This window comes from Ranitomeya imitator, chromosome 8 (assembly GCF_032444005.1).
Source record: "Ranitomeya imitator isolate aRanImi1 chromosome 8, aRanImi1.pri, whole genome shotgun sequence".
Classification (NCBI taxonomy): domain Eukaryota; kingdom Metazoa; phylum Chordata; class Amphibia; order Anura; family Dendrobatidae; genus Ranitomeya; species Ranitomeya imitator.
This window is the reverse complement of record NC_091289.1, coordinates 134,294,103-134,317,676: the sequence shown is the minus strand read 5'-3', so window position 1 is coordinate 134,317,676 and position 23,574 is coordinate 134,294,103.

Here is a 23,574-nt window from a genome sequence, read left to right as displayed (position 1 = left end):
TGGTTTTTGTAGGGTTTTGTGTTGACCGCAAAGTTACCTTTCCTATCCTCGCTCTGTTCAGAAAGTCGGGCCTCACTTTGCTAAATCTATTTCATCTCTACGTTTGTCTTTTCATCTTAACTCACAGTCATTATATGTGGGGGCTGCCTTTTCCTTTGGGGTATATCTCTGAGGCAAGGTAGGCTTATTTTCTATCTTCAGGCTAGCTAGTTTCTCAGGCTGTGCCGAGTTGCATAGGGAGTGTTAGGCGCAATCCACGGCTGCCTCTAGTGTGGTTGGAGAGGATTAGGGATTGCGGTCAGCAGAGTTCCCACGTCTCAGAGCTCGTTCAATGTTTTTGGGTTATTGTCAGGTCACTGTATGTGCTCTGACCTCTATGTCCATTGTGGTACTGAATTGCCTTATCATAACACTGGCCTTATCTCTCATTCAATTCCAGTTGTCAATTGTTCCTGCCTAAAGTCATTGCTCTTTGGATTTCCTGACACTCTGACCAGCTCAACAAAGCTGAGTCCTTGCTTTTCTTTTTGTAGTTAACTTGTTGTGAACTTTGTTGATCAGCATTTTGTTGTTTTTGCTCTTTTGTCCAGCTTATCAATATGGATCTATTCAGCTAAGCTGGAAGCTCTGGGCAGCAGAGTTTGCCCTCCACACCTTTAGTCAGGTGTGGAGATTTTTGTATTTCTCTGCGGTGGACTTTTTCTAGTTTTTTTCTACTGACCGCACAGTGCTCTGTTCTGTACTTTTTCTATCTAGCTAGAAGCGGCCTCCTGTGCTAAATCTTGTTTCATACTACATATGTCATTTCCTTCTCCTCTCACAGTCATTACATGTGGGGGGCTAATCTATCCTTTGGGGATTTTCTCTGAGGCAAGATAGTTTTCCTGCTTCTGTCTTTAGGGGTAGTTAGCTCTTAGGCTGTGACGAGATGCCTAGGCAGAGTTAGGAGCATTCCACGGCTACTTCTAGTGTTGTGTTGAGCTTAGGGACTGCGGTCAGTATAGCTACCACCTGCTCAGAGCTAGTCTCATGTCGCTCCTTAATCACCAGATCATAACACAAAGCACCCCTGCACCATCACACCTCCTCCTCCATGTTTCACGGTGGGAACCAGGCATGTAGAGTACATCCGTTCACCTTTTCTGCGTCGCACAAAGACACGGTGGTTGGAACCAAAGATCTCAAATTTGGACTCATCAGACCAAAGCACAGATTTCCACTGGTCTAATCTCCATTCCTTGTGTTCTTTAGCCCAAACAAGTCTTTTCTGCTTGCTGCCTGTCCTTAGCAGTGGTTTCCTAGCAGCTATTTTACCATGAAGGCCTGCTGCACAAAGTCTCCTCTTAACAGTTTTTGTAGAGATGTGTCTGCTGCTAGAACCCTGTGTGGCATTGACCTGGTCTCTAATCTGAGCTGCTGTTAACCTGTGATTTCTGAGGCTGGTGACTCAGATAAACTTATCCTCAGAAGCAGAGGTGACTCTTGGTATTCCTTTCCTGTGGCGGTCCTCATGTGAGCCAGTTTCTTTGTAGTGCTTGATGGTTTTTACAACTGCACTTGGGAACACTTTCAAAGTTTTCCCAATTTTTCGGACTGACTGACCTTCATTTCTTAAAGTAATGATGGCCACTCATTTTTCTTTACTTAGCTGCTTTTTCCTTGCCATAATACAAATTCTATCAGTCTATTCAGTAGGACTATCAGCTGTGTATCCACCAGACTTCTGCTCAACACAACTGATGGTCCCAACCCCATTTATAAGGCAAGAAATCCCACTGTTTAAACCTGACAGGGCACACCTGTGAAGTGAAAACAATTTCCAGTGACTACCTCTTGAAGCTCATCAAGAGAATGCCAAGAGTGTGCAAAGCAGTCATCAAAGCAAAAGGTGGCTACTTTGAAGAATCTATAATATAAGACATATTTTCAGTTGTTTCAAACTTTTTTGTTACGTATATAATTCCACAATTTACAATTTTCATAGTCATGAAAATACAGAAAAATCTTTAAATGAGAAGGTATGTCCAAACTTTTGGTCTGTACTGTACATTATAGTGACACTCCAATTTTCCTTCTTTATGCAACACTCTTCATTGGAATATATAGAGGTTGCAATTGAATAACAAGTGCCTGCAACACTTGTGAAAGTGCTTCAAAATTTGGTGCTTCAATCCTTACATTATTGAAGACTTTTTTCTGCCGATTCTTCCATAAAGGCCTCCTCTATGTAGTGTACTTCTTATTGTGGTCATATGAACTGATATCCAAATCTCTGTTTGGGAACACTGCAGCTCCTTCTTGCCTGGACTGAGATTTTCGATTTGTGTCCCTCTCTTGGCAGGTTTGTTGTGATACCATGCTCTTTCCATTTTATGATAATGGATTTGATGGTGCTCCGGGAATCATCAGAGATTGGAATATTGTTTAGAACCCAACCCTGCCTACTACTTCTCAATAACTTGGTCAATGACTTTTTGGAAATCTCCTTGGTCTTCATGGCTTTGTTTGGTTAGGGGTGCCTCTTGCTTTATGGTATTGCAGCTTCTTTGGTGTTTCTGAAAAGGTAAATTGTATGTATTGACAGACCATGTGACACTTAGATTGCACACAGGTGGACTTCCTTTCACTTATGAAAGTAATTGCTTGCAAACATAAATTTTAGGGACTTCATAACAAAAGGGGTGAATACATATGCAATTGCCTATTTTAAGGTATTTGATTCCATAAATGTAATTGATGCCTATATTTTTCTCATTTCACTTTACTATCTTAGGCTATTCAGCGATAATGCATCACACACAAATCGGATTACAAAAATATTTGAACACAGGTTGTAATTTAACAAAATAGGTAAAAAGCCAAGTGGGTTGACTACTTTTGCAAGCCACTGTATATACACCAGGATGAGGGACATATATAAAAGGATGGCTGACATACAATTGTGTGAAAAGTTTGTTCCCTTCCTGATTTCCTATTCTTTAACATGTTTGTCACACTTAAATGTTTCAGATCACAAAAAACAAATTTAAATTTCAGACAAAGATAACATATATAAACAAACATGCAGTTTTTAAAGGATGGTCCTTATTATTAAGGGAACAAGAAATTCAAACGTACATGGCCCTGTGCAAAACATTTACTGCCCCCCTCCCTTAAAGCATAAATTAACTTTAGTTTATCACATCTTTGGAAGCTTAGTTCAAATTGCCTAGCCAAACAGAGGCCTGATTACTGCCACGCCTGTTCTCAATCAAATAATCAGTTAAATAAGACCTGCCTGACAAAGTGAAGTAGACTAAAAGAACCTCAAATGCTAAACATCATGCTGTGATCCAAGGAAATTCTGGAAAACATGAGAAACAAAGTAATTGAGATCTATCAGTCAGGAAATACATGGAACAGTGGTGAAATTTGCCAGGAATGGCCAGCTGATCAACCAAAACTACCCCAAGAGTGCACCAACGACTCATCTGAGAGGTCACAAAAGACCTCACAACAACATCCAAATAACTGCAGACCTCACTTGCCTCATTTAAGGACAGTGTTCATGACTAGTGTTGAGCATTCCGATACCGCAAGTATTGGGTATCGGCCGATACTTGCGGTATCGGAATTCCGATACCGAGATCCGATACTTTTGTGGTATCAGGTATCGGTATCGGATCCATAGTGAGGTGTAAAATAAAGAATTAAAATAAAAAATATTGATATATTCACCTCTCCGGCGGCCCCTGGACATCACCGCGGGTAACCGGCAGGCTTCTTTGTTTAAAATGAGCGCGTTTAGGACCTGAGGAATGACGTCGCGGCTTCTGATTGGTCACGTGCCGCCCATGTGACCGCGACGCGACCAATCAGAAGCCGCGACGTCATTCCTCAGGTCCTAAATTCCTAGAATGAGCGCGTTTAGGACCTGAGGAATGACGTCGCGGCTTCTGATTGGTCACGTGCCGCCCATGTGACCGCGACGCGAACAATCAGAAGCCGCGACGTCATTCTCAGGCACTAAACTCCGGCTTCTGATTGGTCGCGTCGCGGTCACATGGGCAGCACGCGACTAATCAGAAGCCGCGACGTCATTCCTCAGGTCCTAAACGCGCTCATTTTAAACAAAGAAGCCTGCCGGTTACCCGCGGTGATGTCCAGGTGAATATATCAATATTTTTTATTTTAATTCTTTATTTTACACATTAATATGGATCCCAGGGCCTGAAGGAGAGTTTCCTCTCCTTCAGACCCTGGGAACCATCAGAATACCTTCCGATACTTGGTGTGCCATTGACTTGTATTGGTATTGGATATCGGTATCGGCGATATCCGATACTTTTCGGGTATCGGCCGATACTATCCGATACCGATACTTTCAAGTATCAGACGGTATCGCTCAACACTATTCATGACTACACCATAATAAATAGACTGAGCAAAAATGGTCTGCATGGCAGAGTTCCAAGATGAAAACCACTGCTGAGCAATAAAAACATAAACGCTTATCTCAGTTTTGCCAGAAAACATATTAATAATCCTCAAGACTTTGGGAGAATATCATGTGGACTGATGAGTAGTGTTGAGCGATACCTTCCGATATTCGGAAATATCGGTATCGGATTAGATCGGCCGATATCCAAAAAATATCAGATATCGCCGATACCGATACCCGATACCAATGCAAGTCAATGGGACAAAAATATCGGAATTAAAATAAACCCTTTCTTTGCTTGTAGGTTAATTCTACATGAAGGAAAACCACTAAGAATAATGAAGGATGTATTAGGGGAGGTGGAGGAGACATTAAAGGCATAGAGGTTTAGCCCAATCAAATGGAATAGCAGGAATTAATTTTTGTTTTTAAGACGTTCGGAGTTACAAAGATATTAACTATGTTAAGATTTTTTAGATTTTATCAGATATTTATGTTTCACTACTTCCATGCTCTTCACCTTCATTTTACTTCTCCCACACTTTCTTCTTCATGATCCTCAGCAGCAGCATCTTTTTCATCAACTTCTTCTTCACCTTATTCATCTTCTCCACCTTCTTCCTATTATTCTTTTTTTACATTCTTCATATTGTTTTTATTCAACTATTATTCTTCTTCATATTCTACTTCTTCATCTTCTTCTTCTTCATTATATTCTTATTTGTGACAGACATTCCTGTAGTTGTTATCTATAAAAGTTTGAAGATTACACCTTCTGTTCTGCCTTTCACAAAAGATTTACAACAGGATTTGTCTGCGTTCAGTTTGGCCTGCAGCAGCAGGTTTTTTCCAGGGGCACCAGGAGGAGGAACGGACTCACTCCTATACAATGCTTAGTCTTCTTCTGCTTATAATTTAGATAATATCTTTTGCTCTGATTTTTAGTCTTATGCTTAATATTCTTCTGCTTTTTGTTCTGCAGCTTCTTGTTCTTCTGCTTCTTGGTCTTCTTCGTGGTGGTCTTCAGGGTCATCATGCACGATCTTGCCATGCTGGAACGCGGCACGTGAGCGCACTCTAGGTGGACCTTGTGCAGCAGTGCATCAAGATCCAGATAGTCCCTCAAAAAACTGCACGACCAAATTGAGCACATGTGCCAGACATGGGATGTGAGTGAGGTTCCCTAAGCCCAGAGTTACCACCAGATTTCGGCCATTGTCGCACACTACCATGCCTGGCTGGAGACTCGCTGGCACAAACCACACGTCGCTCTCCTGCTTGATGGCATTCCAGAGCTCCTGCGCTGTGTGGCTTCGATTCCCCAAAGAAATTAATTTCAATACAGCCTGTTGATGTTTGGCCATGGTTGTGCTCATATCGGTCGTAACAGATAAGCGTTCACGGGTCAAGTTGGAGGTAGACTGTGACGACTCCTGCAGCGCTAATTAGGAAGAACTTGTGTATGAGGAGGAGTCAATGTGTACAGACTGGATTCCTGCAATCCTTGGAGTTGGCAGAACACGTACAGCGCCACTCGCAAGATCTGTACCCGGCTCCACAACATTGACCCAATGGGCAGTGAGGGAAAGGTATCGTCCCTGTCCATGGTGACTGGTCCACGCATTGGTGGTGAGGTGGACCTTGCTACTGACGGCGTTTAGTAGCGCATGTTTAATGTTTCCCTCCACATGCTTTTGCAGGGCAGGGACGGCTTGCCTGCTGAAATAAAAGCGGCTGGGCACGTTGTATTGTGGGACTGCCAATGCCATCAAGTTACGGAAGGTGTCAGTCTCCACCAGCCTGAATAAGAGCATCTAAAGGGACAGTAATTTTGCAATGCCAGCATTCAGAGCCTGTGCTCGGGGGTGGTTTGCTGAGAATGGCCGCCTTTTCTCCCATGCCTGTGCTACCGATGGCTGTAGACTTGGCTGGCAGTTTGAGGATGACAGGGAATGTGGTGATGTGGGTTGAATTACACTCAGTCTCTGTACAACAGTACCAGAGGTTCTTCCATGGCGATCCTGTGAGGAAGCCGAACCAGCTGTGTGTGAGCTGCAAGAAGAAGCTACAACACGAGCTGAAGAGGTGATAGGTGCCGCTGTAGGTTGGCCTAGGTTTTCAGTGTGTTTTTGTAACTCCACCACGTGCTTGGTCCGCACATGTTTCCACATATTTGTGATTTTGAGGTTGCTGACACTTTCCCTCTTTTGACTTTCCAATTATACAGCTTGCATTTGACAAAGCAAATGTCATCTGCAACTGTGTCAAAAAAGGACCAGGCATTGCAAGTCTTGGGAGCGCCTGTTTTGGGTTTTGGAAGAGGCATGCTGCTAATGGGTGCTGAAGTGGAGGCTACAGGCAACGCAGTCTTCCCCCTCCCTACCCCTCCTTTTTTGGCCATTCGGGGAATCTCCTCCTCAGAGCTGCTCCCACCACCTTTCTGTACCTCACACCATGATGGGTCAAGGACCTTATTATCTACACTACCCTCTTCCAACAACTGCTTCTCCTGGGTAGCCTCGGCAGCACAGGACGCATCAGAAAGTGGCACCTGAGTCTCATCATCAGATGCGTACTGAAGTGTGCTGACTGTAGGCACTGGCCCACCCGCCTCTTCTGATTCAGAGAGACAAAGCTGTTGCGCATCACTGCATACTGCCTCTTCTTCCATTTCTCGAATGCTGCTTGGTTGGCCCCCTCCTTCCAAGCCAAGAGATTCAGAGAACAGAAGTAGAGATGGCTCCTGTCCTGGGCTCTCTGACTGCCTGGGCAATTTGGCATGTGGTGAAGAGACAGATGGGTGCTCTTCAGTGCTCTGTGCCTGAGAGGATGTGGCACTAATTGAAGTCGATGCGTTAGCTGCCATCCATCCGACAATGGCTTCAGTACGTTCGTCCCACAGCAGTGGGGTACGGTGAGCACCTACAAAGCTGCACATGAAGGACTGTTCCTTTCTAAAACTGGGGGATGATGAGTCACCAGTGCCCGCAGTAGGCACAGAATCACCACGTCTTCTCCCTGCAGAAACTCCACGCCCACGACCACGTGCCTTACTCCCTGCCTTCTTCATCTTGGTAGACTGATAAAGATAGGCAGAAAAGCACTAAGGGCTTAGTGTGCTTATTCTTGAACAGCTGCTAACAGGTATAAGAAACACTAATTTTATAAAGTGTGGACTAGACTTTAATATGAGCTAATGTGGCCTACACAACTGTAAAGTGGAGTGTTTGGTGAACTTTATTAATTTTTTGCTTTTTTCACAAAAAGACCCTGGATGTGCCCAAAGATGTAAAACCGATAGTATCACAAACTTTTTGTAGCGATTACAATGCAGGAAGGTAACCTACAATGCAATAGATGAGGCTCCAAAAAATAGGCTAATACTAATCTGGTTGGGGCTGCAGGGCACAAGGCTGCAGAAAGGCTCCTCTATGTACTCCTATATAGTGTTTTTCCACAATCTAGCAGGGTAGGGATGGAAACCCACTAATAGGATAAATCTGGAAAAATGTGCTGCAGGCAGCACTAATTGAAAAAAGGACAATGGAACAGTATGAGGCCGTGATGCACGCTGAGCTAACTGCAACAAGCTGTGGCTGCAGAACAGACTACAGCGTGAGCTGAACTCACACAGAGACCTTGCAGACAGCCGTGAACAGTGCTGCAAGCAAAAAAGCTCCTCTATGTACTCCTATATAGTGTTTTTCCACAATCTAGCATGATTTGGATGGAAATCCACGTAATTTCCCTGTCAGACAGTGTGTCTTTGTGGAACATGCTATCAAGAGAGGGAAGGACATCAACATGTTTTTCAGGCTGGAAAGCAAAGAACCGAAATGTCGCCAGTGACCCCCACATATGTAGTCAGGACTACAGTTGATTCTTAATAAATTTTTGCCTCTTATTAGTCCACCACGATTTAAATACTAAGGTCAACCATCTCCCTTTGTCCTTCATCAAAGCCACTGGTGAAACGCAAATTTGATCCCTGCTCTTGGTACTTGATCTGTGTCCACTTGGATTTAAATATATGTATTATTCCTGACTAGAGTTGTGTGAATATGTTCGGAAAACGATCACCAAACATAAATTTGTCACGAATATGGTATATTCCAATTTGTGATCGGTAACACAAGTATTTTTCTTAAAATCGGAAAAAGTCGGTAACATTCGGTAAAAAACAGAATAAAAGCCTGCAATTCATGTGCAGCGTACAGTAAAATCACAGCGACGGGTTAGAATAGAATAGCTAGAATAGATATATACACATAGAATAGATAGATATACAGATGTCAGTGACACACACACACATATATATATCATATATATATACAGTATGTATATAGATTACATAGATAGAAGAAAAGCTGGCAATTCATGTGCCGCACACAGTAATACGACAGCAAGACAGGTTATAGAATAGATATCTACACATAGAATACATAGATATATAGATGTCAGTGACATACACATATATATACACACTGTGTGTGTATATATATATATATATATATATATATATATATATTTATATATATATTACATAGATAGATAGTTAGAAGAAAAGCTGGCAATTCAGCAGCCGTGTACTGTAAAATCACTGTTGGAGCTGAGAGGATAGAAGAGATGGATTACATACACTTAAATACAAATAGAGTAGGTAGATATACAGATGTCAGTGACATATGCAATTAGAGGAGTGTGTGTGCAGCTTACTGTACATGTATTTAATTAATAAAAGATTATTTGTCAGAAAAAAATGTCATGAGCTCCTCCATCATTTTCTTAACTAGCAGACAGAAAGCCGTAATATCAGCTAACAACTGTATAGCCTATACAGCCTATTAAAATTGGGGACCCTAAAAAAATGATGTAGGGTCCCCATATAATTAACCCCTTCATGACCCAGCCTATTTTGACCTTAAAGACCTTGCCGTTTTTTGCAATTCTGACCAGTGTCCCTTCATGAGGTAATAACTCAGGAACGCTTCAATGGATCCTAGCGGTTCTGAGATTGTTTTTTCGTGACATATTGGGCTTCATGTTAGTGGTAAATTTAGGTCAATAAATTCTGTGTTTATTTGTGATAAAAACGGAAATTTGGCGAAAATTTTGAAAATTTCGCAATTTTCACATTTTGAATTTTTATTCTGTTAAACCAGAGAGTTATGTGACACAAAATAGTTAATAAATAACATTTCCCACACGTCTACTTTACATCAGCACAATTTTGGAAACAAAATTTTTTTTTGCTAGGAAGTTATAAGGGTTAAAATTTGACCAGCGATTTCTCATTTTTACAACGAAATTTACAAAACCATTTTTTTTAGGGACCACCTCACATTTGAAGTCAGTTTGAGGGGTCTATATGGCTGAAAATACCCAAAAGTGACACCATTCTAAAAACTGCACCCCTCAAGGTGCACAAAACCACATTCAAGAAGTTTATTAACCCTTCAGGTGCTTCACAGCAGCAGAAGCAACATGGAAGGAAAAAATGAACATTTAACTTTTTAGTCACAAAAATGATTTTTCAGCAACAATTTTTTTTTTTTCCCAATGGTAAAAGGAGAAACTGAACCACGTACGTTGTTGTCCAATTTGTCCTGAGTACGCTGATACCTCATATGTGGGGGTAAACCACTGTTTGGGCGCACGGCAGGGCTTGGAAGGGAAGGAGCGCCATTTGACTTTTTGAATGAAAAATTGGCTGCACTCTTTAGCGGACACCATGTCACATTTGGAGAGCCCCCGTGTGCCTAAAAATTGGAGCTCCCCCACAAGTGACCCCATTTTGGAAACTAGACGCCCCAAGGAACTTATCTAGATGCATAGTGAGCCCTTTAAACCCCCAGGTGCTTCACAAATTGATCCGTAAAAATGAAAAAGTACTTTTTTTTCACAAAAAAATTCTTTTAGCCTCAATTTTTTCATTTTCACATGGACAACAGGATAAAATGGATCCTAAAATTTGTTTGGCAATTTCTCCTGAGTACACCGATACTTCACATGTGGGGGTAAACCACTGTTTGGGCACATGGTAAGGCTCGGAAGGGAAGGAGCGCCATTTGACTTTTTGAATGAAAAATTATCTCCATCGTTAGCGGACACCATGTCGCGTTTGGAGAGACCCTGTGTGCTTAAACATTGGAGCTCCCCCACAAGTGACCCCATTTTGGAAACTGGACCCCACAAGGAACTTATCTAGATGCCTAGTGAGCACTTTAAACCCTCAGGTGCTTCACAAATTGATCCGTAAAAATGAAAAAGTACTTTTTTTTAACAAAAAATTTATTTTCGCCTCAATTTTTTCATTTTCACATGGGCAATAGGATAAAATGGATCCTAAAATTTGTTGAGCAATTTCTCCCGAGTACGCCGATACCTCATATGTGGGGGTAAACCACTGTTTGGGCACACGGCAGGGCTCGGAAGGGAAGGCGCGCCTTTTAACTTTTTGAATGGAAAATTAGCTCCAATTGTTAGCGGACACCATGTCGCATTTGGAGAGCCCCTGTGTGCCTATGCAATGGAGCTCCCCCACAAGTGACCCCATTTTGGAAACTAGACCCCCCAAGGAACTTATCTAGATGCATACTGAGCACTTTAAACCCCCAGGTGCTTCACAGAAGTTTATAATGCAGAGCCATGAAAATAAAAAATAATTTTTCTTTTCTCAAAAATGATTTTTTAGCCTGGAATTTCCTATTTTGCCAATGGTAATAGGAGAAATTGGACCCCAAATATTGTTGTCCAGTTTGTCCTGAGTATGCAGATACCCCATATGTGGGGGTAAACCACTGTTTGGGCGCACGGCAGGGCTCAGAAGGGAAGGCACGCCATTTGGCTTTTTAAATGGAAAATTATCTCCAATCATTAGCGGACACCATGTCGCGTTTGGAGAGCCCCTGTGTGCCTAAACATTGGAGATCCCCCAAAATTACCCCATTTTGGAAACTAGACCCCCAAAGGAACTAATCTAGATGTGTAGTGAGCACTTTGAACCCTCAAGTGCTTCACAGAAGTTTATAACGCAGAGCCATGAAAATAAAAAAAAAAAATTATTTTCTCAAAAATGAATTTTAGCCCGCAATTTTTTATTTTCCCAAGGGTAACAGGAGAAATTTGACCCCAAAAGTTGTTGTCCAGTTTCTCCTGAGTACGCTGATACCCCATATGTGGGGGTAAACCACTGTTTAGGCACATGCTGGGGCTCGGAAGTGAAGTAGTGACGTTTTGAAATGCAGACTTTGATGGAATGCTCTGTGGGCGTCACGTTGCGTTTGCAGAGCCCCTGATGTGGCTAAACAGTAGAAACCCCCACAAGTGACCCCATTTTGGAAACTAGACCCCGAAAGGAACTTATCTAGATGTGAGGTGAGCACTTTGAACCCCCAAGTGCTTCACAGAAGTTCATAACACAGAGCAGTGAAAATAATAAATACGTTTTCTTTCCTCAAAAATAATTTTTTAGCCCAGAATTTTTTATTTTCCCAAGGGTTACAGGAGAAATTGGACCACAAAAGTTGTTGTCCAGTTTCTCCTGAGTACGCTGATACCCCATGTGTGGGGGTAAACCACTGTTTGGGCACACGTGGGGGCTCAGAAGGGAAGTAGTGACTTTTGAAATGCAGACTTTGATGGAATGGTCTGCGGGCGTCACATTGCGTTTGCAGAGCCCCTGGTGTGCCTAAACAGTAGAAACCCCCCACAAGTGACCCCATTTTGGAAACTAGACCCCCAAAGGAACTTATCTAGATGTGTGGTGAGCACTTTCAACCCCCAAGTGCTTTACAGAAGTTTATAACGCAGAGCCGTGAAAATAATAAATACGTTTTCTTTCCTCAAAAATAATTTTTTAGCCCAGAATTTTTTATTTTCCCAAGGGTTACAGTCGAAATTGGACCACAAAAGTTGTTGTCCAGTTTCTCCTGAGTACGCTGATGCCCCATGTGTGGGGGTAAACCACTGTTTGGGCACACGTGGGGGCTCAGAAGGGAAGTAGTGACTTTTGAAATGCAGACTTTGATGGAATGGTCTGCGGGCGTCACGTTGCGTTTGCAGAGCCCCTGGTGTGCCTAAACAGTAGAAACCCCCCACAAGTGACCCCATTTTGGAAACTAGACCCCCCAAGGAACTTATCTAGATATGTGGTGAGCACTTTGAACCCCCAAGTGCTTCACAGACGTTTACAACGCAGAGCCGTGAAAATAAAAAATCATTTTTCTTTCCTCAAAAATGATGTTTTAGCAAGCAATTTTTTATTTTCTCAAGGGTAACAGGAGAAATTGGACCCCAGTAATTGTTGCGCAGTTTGTCCTGAGTATGCTGGTACCCCATATGTGGGGGTAAACCACTGTTTGGGCACACGTCGGGGTTCGGAAGTGAGGGAGCACCATTTGAATTTTTGAATACAAGATTGGCTGGAATCAATGGTGGCGCCATGTTGCGTTTGGAGACCCCCTGAAGTGCCTAAACAGTGGAAACCCCTCAATTCTACCTCCAACACACCCCTAAACCTTATCCCAACTGTAGCCGTAACCCTAATCACAACCCTAACCCCAGCACACCCCTAACCACAACCCTAACCCCAACACACCCCTAACCCTAACCACAACCCTAATTCCAACCCAACTCTAAGGCTATGTGCCAACGTTGCGGATTCGTATGAGATTTTTCAGCATCATTTTTGAAAAATCCGCGGGTAAAAGGCACTGCGTTTTACCTGTGGATTTACCGTGGATTTCCAGTGTTTTTTGTGCGGATTTCACCTGTGGATTCCTATTGAGGAACAGGTGTAAAACGCTGCGGAATCCGCACAAAGAATTGGCATGCTGCGGAAAATACAACGCAGCGTTCCCGCGCGGTATTTTCTGCACCATGGGCACAGCGGATTTGGTTTTCCATATGTTTACATGGTACTGTAAACCTGATGGAACACTGCTGCGGATCCGCAGCGGCCAATCCGCACCGTGTGCACATAGCCTAATTCTAAAGGTATGTGCACACGCTGCGGAAAACGCTGCGGATCCGCAGCAGTTTCCCATGAGTTTACAGTTCAATGTGAACCTATGGGAACCAAAAATCGCTGTACACATGCTGCGGAAAAACTGCACGGAAACGCAGCGGTTTACATTCCGCAGCATGTCACTTCTTTCTGCGGATTCCGCAGCGGTTTTACAACTGCTCCAATAGAAAATCGCAGTTGTAAAACCGCAGTGAAATGCGCAGAAAAACCGCGGTAAATCCACGATAAATCGGCAGCGGTTTAGCACTGTGGATTTTTCAAATCCGCTGCGGAAAAATCCGCATAGGACCAGAATACGTGTGCACATACCGAAACCCTAACCCTAGCCCTAACCCTACCCCTACCCCTAACCCTAGCCCTAACCCTACCCCTAACCCTAACCCTAGCCCTAACCCTAACCCTAACCCTACCCCTAACCCTACCCCTAACCCTAACCCTACCCCTAACCCTAGTTCTTACCCCAACCTTAGTGAAAAAAAAAAATTCTTTATTTTTTTTATTGTCCCTATCTATGGGGGTGACAAAGGGGGGGGGTCATTTACTATTTTTTTTATTTTGATCACTGAGATAGGTTATATCTCAGTGATCAAAATTCACTCTGGAACGAATCTGCCGGCCGGCAGATTCGGCGGGCGCACTGCACATGCGCCCGCCATTTTGGAATATGGCGGCGCCCAGGAAAGAAGACGGACGGACCTCGGGCGGCCAGGTAAGTATAAGGGGGGGAGATCAGGGCACGGGGGGGGGCGTCGGAGCACGGGGGGGTGGATCGGATCATGGGGGGGGTGGATCGGAACACGGGAGGGAGGATTGGAGCACGGGGAAGGATTGGAGCACGGGGTGAGGGATCGCTGTGCGGGGGGGGTGGATCGGAGCACGGGGGGGTCGCTGTGTGCGGGGGGGGGATCGGAGTGCGGGGGGGTTTGATTGGAGCGCGGGGGGTGTGATTGGTGCACGGGGAAGCGGACAGGAGGACGGGGGAGCGAAGCACAGGACGGAGGGGAGCGGACCACAGATCGGGGGGCTGGGGGGGCGATCGGAGGAGTGGGGTGGGTGCACATAAGTGTTTCCAGCCATGGCCGATGATATTGCAGCATCGGCCATGGCTGGATTGTAATATTTCACCAGTTTTTTAGGTGAAATATTACAAATCGCTCTGATTGGCAGTTTCACTTTCAACAGCCAATCAGAGCGATCGTAGCCACGAGGGGGTGAAGCCACCCCCCCTGGGCTAAACTACCACTCCCCCTGTCCCTGCAGATCGGGTGAAATGGGTGTTAACCCTTTCACCCGGCCTGCAGGGACGCGATCTTTCCATGACGCATATGCTGCGTCATGGGTCGGAATGGCACCGACTTTCATGACGCAGCGTATGCGTCAAAGGTCGGGAAGGGGTTAATAACCAGCAAACATTATGCAGACAGCTGCGGGCTGATTTTAATAGCCTATGAAGGGGCCATTGATACTGCTCCCAGGCTAAAAAAATCAGCTCAGAGCTGCCTCAGAAAAGGCGCATCTCACCACGGGGTTTGATGTCACCTTTGTATTGTCAGGCGTCAATAAGAGCAGCAGTAGCTATTACTCCCATCAATCTATGACTGCTGCTGCTAATAAGAGTGACGGCAGGAGCAGCAGATGGGAGTATTTATCAGTCATAGCCTGAGCTATAATTAAATAAATAATTTAAAAAACCTGCTTGGGTTCTCCTGTATTTTTGATAACCAGCCAGGCAGAACTCACAGCTGGGGGCTGCAACCCTCAGCTGTCGTCTTCAGCAAGGCTAGTTATCAAGAATAGAGGGTCTCCATGCCATATTTTTAATTATTTAAATTATTTTATTTCATAATTTAAAAATGGCATGGTGTCCCCCCACTTTTGACAACCAGCCTTGCTAAAGCAGACAGCTGGGGGCTGGTATTCTCAGGCTGGTAAGGGGCCATGAATATAGGTCCACCCAAGCCTAAAAATAGCAGCCCACAGCCACTCAAAAAAGCGCATCTATTAGTTGCGCCAATTCTGGTGCTTTGCCCGACTCTTCAAACTTGAACTGTAGTGATAGCAAGTGGGGTTCATATTTGTGAGGTTGATGTCACCTTTGTATTGTGACATCAAGCCTACGGATTACTAATGGACACGTGTCTATATGACACCTATCTATTACTAATCCTATAGATGTATGGTAAATAAAGACACAGCCAGAATATATAATGTATGAATAGCTCCTGAACTGTAAATGTACTGTAGAAAGCAAATACCTACTAAAAAATTCAGACTCTTATAAAAGCTGAATTGAGAAATCTCTTCCAGGACTCTGGAATTGTTTTTCAGACTGTAATAATCAAGCTTTTAAATGCTAAGTCTTTTTCCATTCCCTTTTTATGCTTATTTCTGTGCTTTTCACAGATATACAGTACATGCGAGTGTTGAGATCATTTTTGTTGTGTCTGCAGAGCTTGATGTTCCTGATAATACAAATCATTCTATATTAAAATCAAGTAGGACATATGATTTCTAGATGGTAGCTATAATATATGATCTTTCTTCCTATTCAGCTAAGATTGTGACTATTTGCCTGAATAAAAAAATAAAATGCAGAATTTTATTGTGTTCTGACTATCCTCTTATGTTTTCATGAAGAATTCCCTTTAGAAAATCGTATTTTTTAATTGTTTGAGCAATGACATTTCAAAGAAGTGAATGAATAAAGATTATCTCAAGGGCTGTGTAGAGCAGTAAAGGACAGAGGGATTTAAGGAGATAAACAGCAAATATTTCCTTCATAATATTTGACAAGCTTCCGGCACTAAAGAGAGGATAGACTGAATCTAAGTTACATCAAGAATGCAAAACACCATTGTTTGTTATAGTAACCAGAGGCATTAATTCACGTGGCTTAGGATACCTTAGCACAATAACTAGGCCTGGTGTCACATCCATGTCTGAACATGCTGCTGCTACCTTTGCTCTGGTCTCTAGGTAATGTCACCCTTATACAGTAGCTACTGCTGGTCTAGGGCAGGGTATGACTGCTAAAGGTACCGTCACATTAAGCGACGCTGCAGCGATATAGGCAAGGATGCCGACCGCTGCAGCGTCGCTGTTTCGTCGTTGTGTGGTCGCTGGAGAGCTGTCACACAGACAGCTCTCCAGCGACCAACGATGCAGAAGGTCCCTGGTAAAAAGGGGAAACATCGGGTTACTAAGCGCAGGGCCGTGCTTAGTAACCCGATGTTTACCCTGGTTACCATTGTAAAAGTTAAAAAAAACAAACACTACATACTTACATTCCAGTGTCTGTCCCCCGGCCTCAGCTTCCCTGCACTGTCAGCGCCGGCTGGCCGTAAAGCAGAGCAGAGCGGTGACGTCACCGCTGTGCTCTGCTTTACGGCCGGCCGGCGCTGACACAGTGCAGGGAAGCTGAGGCCGGGGGACAGACACCGGAATGTAAGTATGTACTGTTTGTTTTTTTTACATTTACAATGGTAACCAGGGTAAATATCGGGTTACTAAGCGCAGCCCTGCGCTTAGTAACCCGATGTTTACCCTGGTTACCAGTGAAGACATCGCTGAATCGGCGTCACACACGCCGATTCAGCGATGTCAGCGGGAGATCCAGCGACGAAATAAAGTTCTGGCTTTCTAGCTCCGACCAGCGAAATCACAGCAGGATCCTGATCGCTGCTGCATGTCAAACACAACGATATCGCTATCCAGGACGCTGCAACGGATGCAACGGATCGCTATCGTTATCATTGTTAAGTTGTTCAGTGTGAAGGTACCTTTAGTTGTAAGATTGCAAAAACTGGTTTGCCCTTTTCTGTCCAGCTGTGTTTCATTGTCTTTATCTGATAATGTAATTAACTCTTTGGAGAGGTATTCTTTGTAAATGACCCCTGGCTGGCAGCTTCAGACTGCCAATTAATTAGTTCAGCTAGACCTGGTCACTTTGATCTATTGTTCCTGTTGCACTTTTGTGCTTATTCTATTTTGACCTCCTGCTTGCTTTCTGATTATGCCGCTGACATGACCACTGTGATATCCTTTCTTGCTGTCAGCTTCATCCACTATTTAGCTGATATCCTTTCTTGCTGCCAGCTTCATCCACCAGTCATATGATATCCTTTCTTGCTGCCAGCTTCATCCACCAGTCATATGATATCCTTTCTTGCTGCCAGCTTCATCCACCAGTCAGCTGATATCCTTTCTTGCTGCCAGCTTCATTCACCAGTCAGCTGATATCCTTTCTTGCTGCCAGCTTCATCCACCAGTCAGCTGATATCCTTTCTTGCTGTCAGCTTCATTCACCATTCAGCTGATATCCTTTCTTGCTGCCAGCTTCATCATCCACCAGTCATATGATATCCTTTCTTGCTGCCAGTTTATTCCACCAGTCAGCAGCTGATTGTAACTCCTCCCCAGTGATCTGTGTATTAGTCTAGATTCCTGCAGTACAAGCATTAAATGGTTAGAACCCAATACAACCACTGGGACATGAAAAATGGAGTGACTTGCACTATGTCAATCCTTGGAAGGTCTATTATCGTTTGCCAAGCTGTCACAAACAGAGCGCACATGAGGAAAACTGCTCATTCATCATTTTGTTCTTGGAGATTATTGGCCACATTGAATAGCACATATGTGAATCTTCTTTTTCAGTACTAAATGTATTAAATTTCAGACAAAACAAGTGAAAAAGGACAACAATGGAGCAGGAACATACTGCAAAGCTCATTTGAGAAACTTCATTTGAGTACAAGAAAAAGAAATAATTTTGTTGACTGACTTCTAACGAAGAGGCAATGCTGCTGTCTGCTATAAACTAATTTCCAATACCTTATTAGGGAATGCTAAGATAATGAGAGGGTGCCAGTCTTTCTGACTTCTCATTAATTAGTCAGACAGTTGTGTGGCGATAAAGAGCATTTTGTTCTTCTGGATGGCCTGGCATTTATACATTGCATGGACTGCCTACTTATTTAATTGAAACTTAGTAATACTTCATCAGGCCTACATAGGTACTGCGGAGAAAAAGAAAAGTTGGTACTGGATTCCTTCATAGATATCTAATGATCAGCCTATCGTTGATGGACACTTTTTTTTTATAGATGTTAAAGATTTTCCAATGCCGACTGTCCTACTGCAAGGTTGACATTCTTCCAAAATTTGAAAATCATATGTCCAAAAGTAAATACTGCAACAACATCTTTCATCATTTAATGCTTTATGATCATATGAGAAGGAAGGATCTTTGACTCTAGCGCACGCTATTTACTACCTATATTTAGGCTTCTGGTCTTATTCTTAAGAACAAAAAACTACCGTAAGTTAGTGAGTATGAAAGGGGGTCATAAAGCACTTCTTTTGATTACCTTCAGTTATTCAGTACACAAAAGTAAAATCTTTTGACCATACAGCAAACATAAACCTCTAGATGTGTTAAAATGTATAAATCTATACTTAATAACAAGTGAATAATATTACCCTCTTTATACTGTAATAGGGATAAAGAAGACTCTGAGTAGTACACATGCAGAGCCAGCCAAGGGAGAGAGGAAAGCACATCAAAGTAAAAATCAGACCTGCAGCAATTAGTTGCTATATGTATCTGTTAGTACAGTATGAGTTAATATCTTATACCTTGGTATACCAGATAATTTACTCTGTGCGTCAGTCAGATTGTTTTGGACTTGCTATACCCCATACCTTATGCATATTTCACATGTACTGTATACTACCTCACCTTAGTTTGTCTGAGTTTAGTAATGGTGCCCATTTACACTGTCTTTTTGTTTCCTTGGTTCTCAATTTTAGTCAAGTTTTTTTTTGTTTGGTGGGGGATGGGATGGATTTCATTTTTTTAATCCTGACTTAGCTAGATAACTTCAGATGCTACAGTCGATCACTTTATCCACTGTGTGTTTTACTTGATTGTTCCATTAATATTATTCAGAGAATTATTTATCCGAAAATTGCTAGTTAACAATTTCATAAACATAGACTCTTTACTACTTTTAAAACCATTTATTGTCGACCTGTCACCATATCTTACAATACATAACAAATCAATATTGGTATACTTACACTGAAACTTCTTGTAAAATTTGCTGCATAGTTAGAGCTAGGCTCTTCATATCAAAAGTAAAAAAGTTTCAAAAATGTCTTCTTCATTTATGCAGACATGAATTTTCAAAGAGAATACACCAAGCTCCTATGGTCTCAGAGATCTACTTTGCAGTGCATGCAGATTGTATTGGACAATCTTGTGAGAGATCCACTTTAGGTTAGGTGAAGTTGACCGTGTATTCTCTCATCTCAGGGAATCGGGCCAATTATGCAAATTACACTCTAATCAAACTCCAATTAGAGTATGATCATAGTATGATCTGATTGTCTCGGATGAGAAGATACAAAAAAATTGTCCACCTTCTCTATTGTGTCAGTCTATGGAAATAAGACTGCAATAAGATGCCATCCAAGTGCAGTCCAATGTTTTCCATGGACTTATTTATTTTTTCCTGCGTCAGTCCGAGGAAAAAATCTGACATGTGCATGGCCACAAAGACTAACATTGGTCCGACATTGATATGATGTTTTGTCAGATTGCACTCTGAACAAAAATATGGCCATGTGCACAAGCCCTAAATATAATCCTAATCCAGAAACTAATTAAAGGGAACCTGTCACCCCCAAAATCGAAGATGAACTAAGCACACCAGCATCGGGTGCTTATCTACAGCATTCTGGAATGCTGTAGATAAGCCCCAAATGCATCCTGAAAGATGAGAAAAGGAGATTAGATTATGCTCACCCAGGGGCGGTCCGATCCTATGGGCTTCACGGTCCGGGGCCTCCCATCTTCTTATGATGGCGTCCTCTTGTTGTATTGATGCTGCAGCTCCGGCGCAGGCGTACTTTGTCTGCCCTGTTGAGGGCAGAGCAAAGTAATGCAGTGCACAGGGAAAGGTCAGAGAGGCCCGGCGCCTGCGCACTGCAGTACTTTGCTCTGCCCTCAACAGGGCAGACAAAGTACGCCTGCGCCGGAGCTGCAATATAATAATATAATATTACTAATCTTTATTTATATAGTGCCAACATATTCCGTAGCGCTTTATAGTTTAACAGCTTCAATCACAACAGTCATAAGTAACAATGTTAACAATACAATAATTAAAGCAACACAAGACGACCCTGCTTGTGAGAGCTTACAATCCACAATGAGGTGGGGAGATACAAAGTACAGGTGTGTATTTACAATGATGGTCCAGCCATCTTCTGGGAGTGGGGGATAGATGGAAGTAGTGAATGGGCTGCACACAAACAAAATAACTGATTAGGGAACATGATAGGCCGCTCTGGACAAATGTGTTTTGAGGGAGTGCCTAAAACTATGCAAATTATGGATGGTCCTAATTTCTTGGGGTAGAGCATTCCAGAGGATTGGCGCAGCACGGGAGAAGTCTTGTAGTCGGGAGTGGAAGGTACGGATTAGTGCAGAGGTTAGTCGAAAGTCATTTGCAGAGGTTGGTTAGGCCGATAGACAGAAATGAGGGAGGAGATGTATGGAGGTGACGCACTGTGAAGAGCTTTGTGGGTGAGAACAAGTACTTTGAATTGTATCCTGTAATGAATGGGCAGCCAGTGTAATGACTGGTGAAGAGCGAACGTGTTTGAGTAATGATTAGCCAGATGGACGACCCTGGCTGCTGCATTAAGGATAGACTGGAGAGGGGAAATTCGAGTGAGTGGGAGGCCAATTAATAGATCGTTGCAGTAGTCCAGGCGGGAGTGGATCAGGGTGACAGTGAGGGTTTTTGTTGTTTCTATAGTGAGAAAAGGGCAGATTCTAGAGATGTTCTTTAGGTGTAAGCAGCAGGAGCGGGCAAGAGATTGTATATGGGAGGTGAATGAGAGATTGGAGTTAAACATAACACCCAGACAGCACGCCTGCTGCTGGGGTGTTATTATGGTGCCACCCACGGAGAGGGAAACATCAGGTTTAGGGAGGTTAGTAGATGGTGGGAGCAGAAGAAGTTCAGTTTTGGAGAGGTTGAGTTTCAGATAGAGAGCGGACATGATGTCAGAGACTGCGGACAGACAGTCAGTGGTGTTCTGTAGTACAGGAGGAGTAAGGACAGGGGATGACGTGAATAGTTGTGTGTGGTCAGCATAAAGATGCTACTGAAAGCCAAATCTGCTGATGGTCTGTCCAATTGGGTCCGTATAGAGGGAGAAGAGAAGGGGGCCAAGGACTGAGCCCTGGGGTACCCCGACAGTGAGAGGAAGAGGATATGAAGTGGAGGCAGAGAACAGAACACTGAAGGAGTAGTCAGAAAGATAGGAGGAGAACCAGGAGAGAGCAGTGTCCTTAATGCCAAGTGACTGGAGCCTAGAGAGCAAGAGAGGGTGGTCAACAGTGTCGAAAGCTGCAGAGAGATCGAGAAGAATGAGCAGAGAGTGGTCACCATTACATTTTGCTGTCAGAAGGTCGTTGGTCACTTTGATGAGTGCAGTTTCTGTCGAGTATAGAGGGCGGAAGCTGGACTGTGAAGGGTCTAGGAGGGAGTGAATGGAGAGTTAACGGGAAAGGCGGGAGTAGACTAGGCGCTCCAAGAGTTTAGAGATGAAGGGGAGATTGGAGACTGGTCTGTAGTTGTTTGTGCAGGAAAAGTCGAGGGTGGGTTTCTTTAGTAACGGAGTAATGATAGAGTGTTTGAAGGAGGATGGGAAAATGCCTGAGGAGAGTGAGAGATTAAAGATTGTAGTTAGGTGAGTAGTGACGACTGGAGAGAGAGACTGGAGGAGATGCGAGGGAATGGGGTCGGTAGAGCATGTAGTCGGATGAGAAGAAGAGAGGAGCCTGGAGACTTCTTCTTCTGTGATGGGATAAAATGCGGAGAGTGAGCCAGGGCTGTTTAACTCTGTGTTTGGAGGTTCTGAGGGTGAAGGGAGCGACTTGGTCTAGGGTGCTTCTAAGTGTCATTGCAGTGATGAACCGCCAGATCAGGACAGGAAAAGAGGAGATTGGGGACAGTGATGAGTGTAAGGAGTCTGAAAGTGTATGAGGGTTAATGGCTTGTAGATTTCTGACTGAATGGTAGGTAGGAGGGTGCTGGGGTGAGCGAGGATTTGTGAGCATGAAGGAAAGAATGTTGTGGTCAGAGAGGGGAAGCGGTGAGTTATTTAGGTAGGAGATTCAACACAGCCGGACAAAGACCAGGTCAAGGGTGTTACCGTCCTTGTGTGTCTCAGAGCTTGAGAGCTGTGAGAAGCCAAGCAAAGTGGTTAGTGATAAAAGCTGGGATGCAGATGTAGAAGTGGAGCTTTTTATGGGGATGTTGAAGTCTCCCAGGATAAGGGTTGGGAGTTCTGACAACATGAAGTGCGGCAGCCAGGCAGAGAATTGGTCCAGGAAGTGGGTAGGTGAGCCTGGGGGCCGGTACATGACCGCTACTCTGAGGGAGAGGGGACGGAAGAACCTGATGATGTGGACCTCAAAAGAAGGGAATGAGTGATGCAGTTGGTGTGATGAACTGGAAGGTGAATTGTGGGGAGAGGAGTATGCCGACTCAACCACCAGGTCTGTTTGTGGGTCTCAGAGAATGGGAGAATTGTAGGCCACCATGAAAAATGGCAGCAGGGGAGACCGTGTCATAATCCTGGATCCAGGTTTTAGTGAGGGTCAATAGATTTAGAGAGTTGTTCAGAAAGTAGTTGTGCAGGAAAGGAAGCTTGTTACTTACAGACCGTGGATTCCAAAGGGCACAATTAAAAGATGGAGATGAGGGAGTGCAAGTAACATTACTAAGGTTAGAAAGGTTTTGATATGAGGTAGGGTAAGGGTTGAGGTTGGTGGATGGTGGACCGGGGTTGGGGGAGATGTCCCCTGAAATCAGTAGGGGTAGGAAGATAAAAAGCAAGAAGTTTTTGGAATTGTAAGAAGTTTTTTTGTGCAGTGTGCTTTGGCAAGATGGACTGAGGTTTTTCAGGGAGGTGAGAAGTGCATGGGAGCTGTACATGGGAGAGGGAAAGAGAGAGGAGCTGATGTATATGAGTCGTGATGTAGGGTGGGATTGGGCGGTGGATGTGGATTGCAAGGGAACATAGGAGGATAGGAATAAAGCTCATG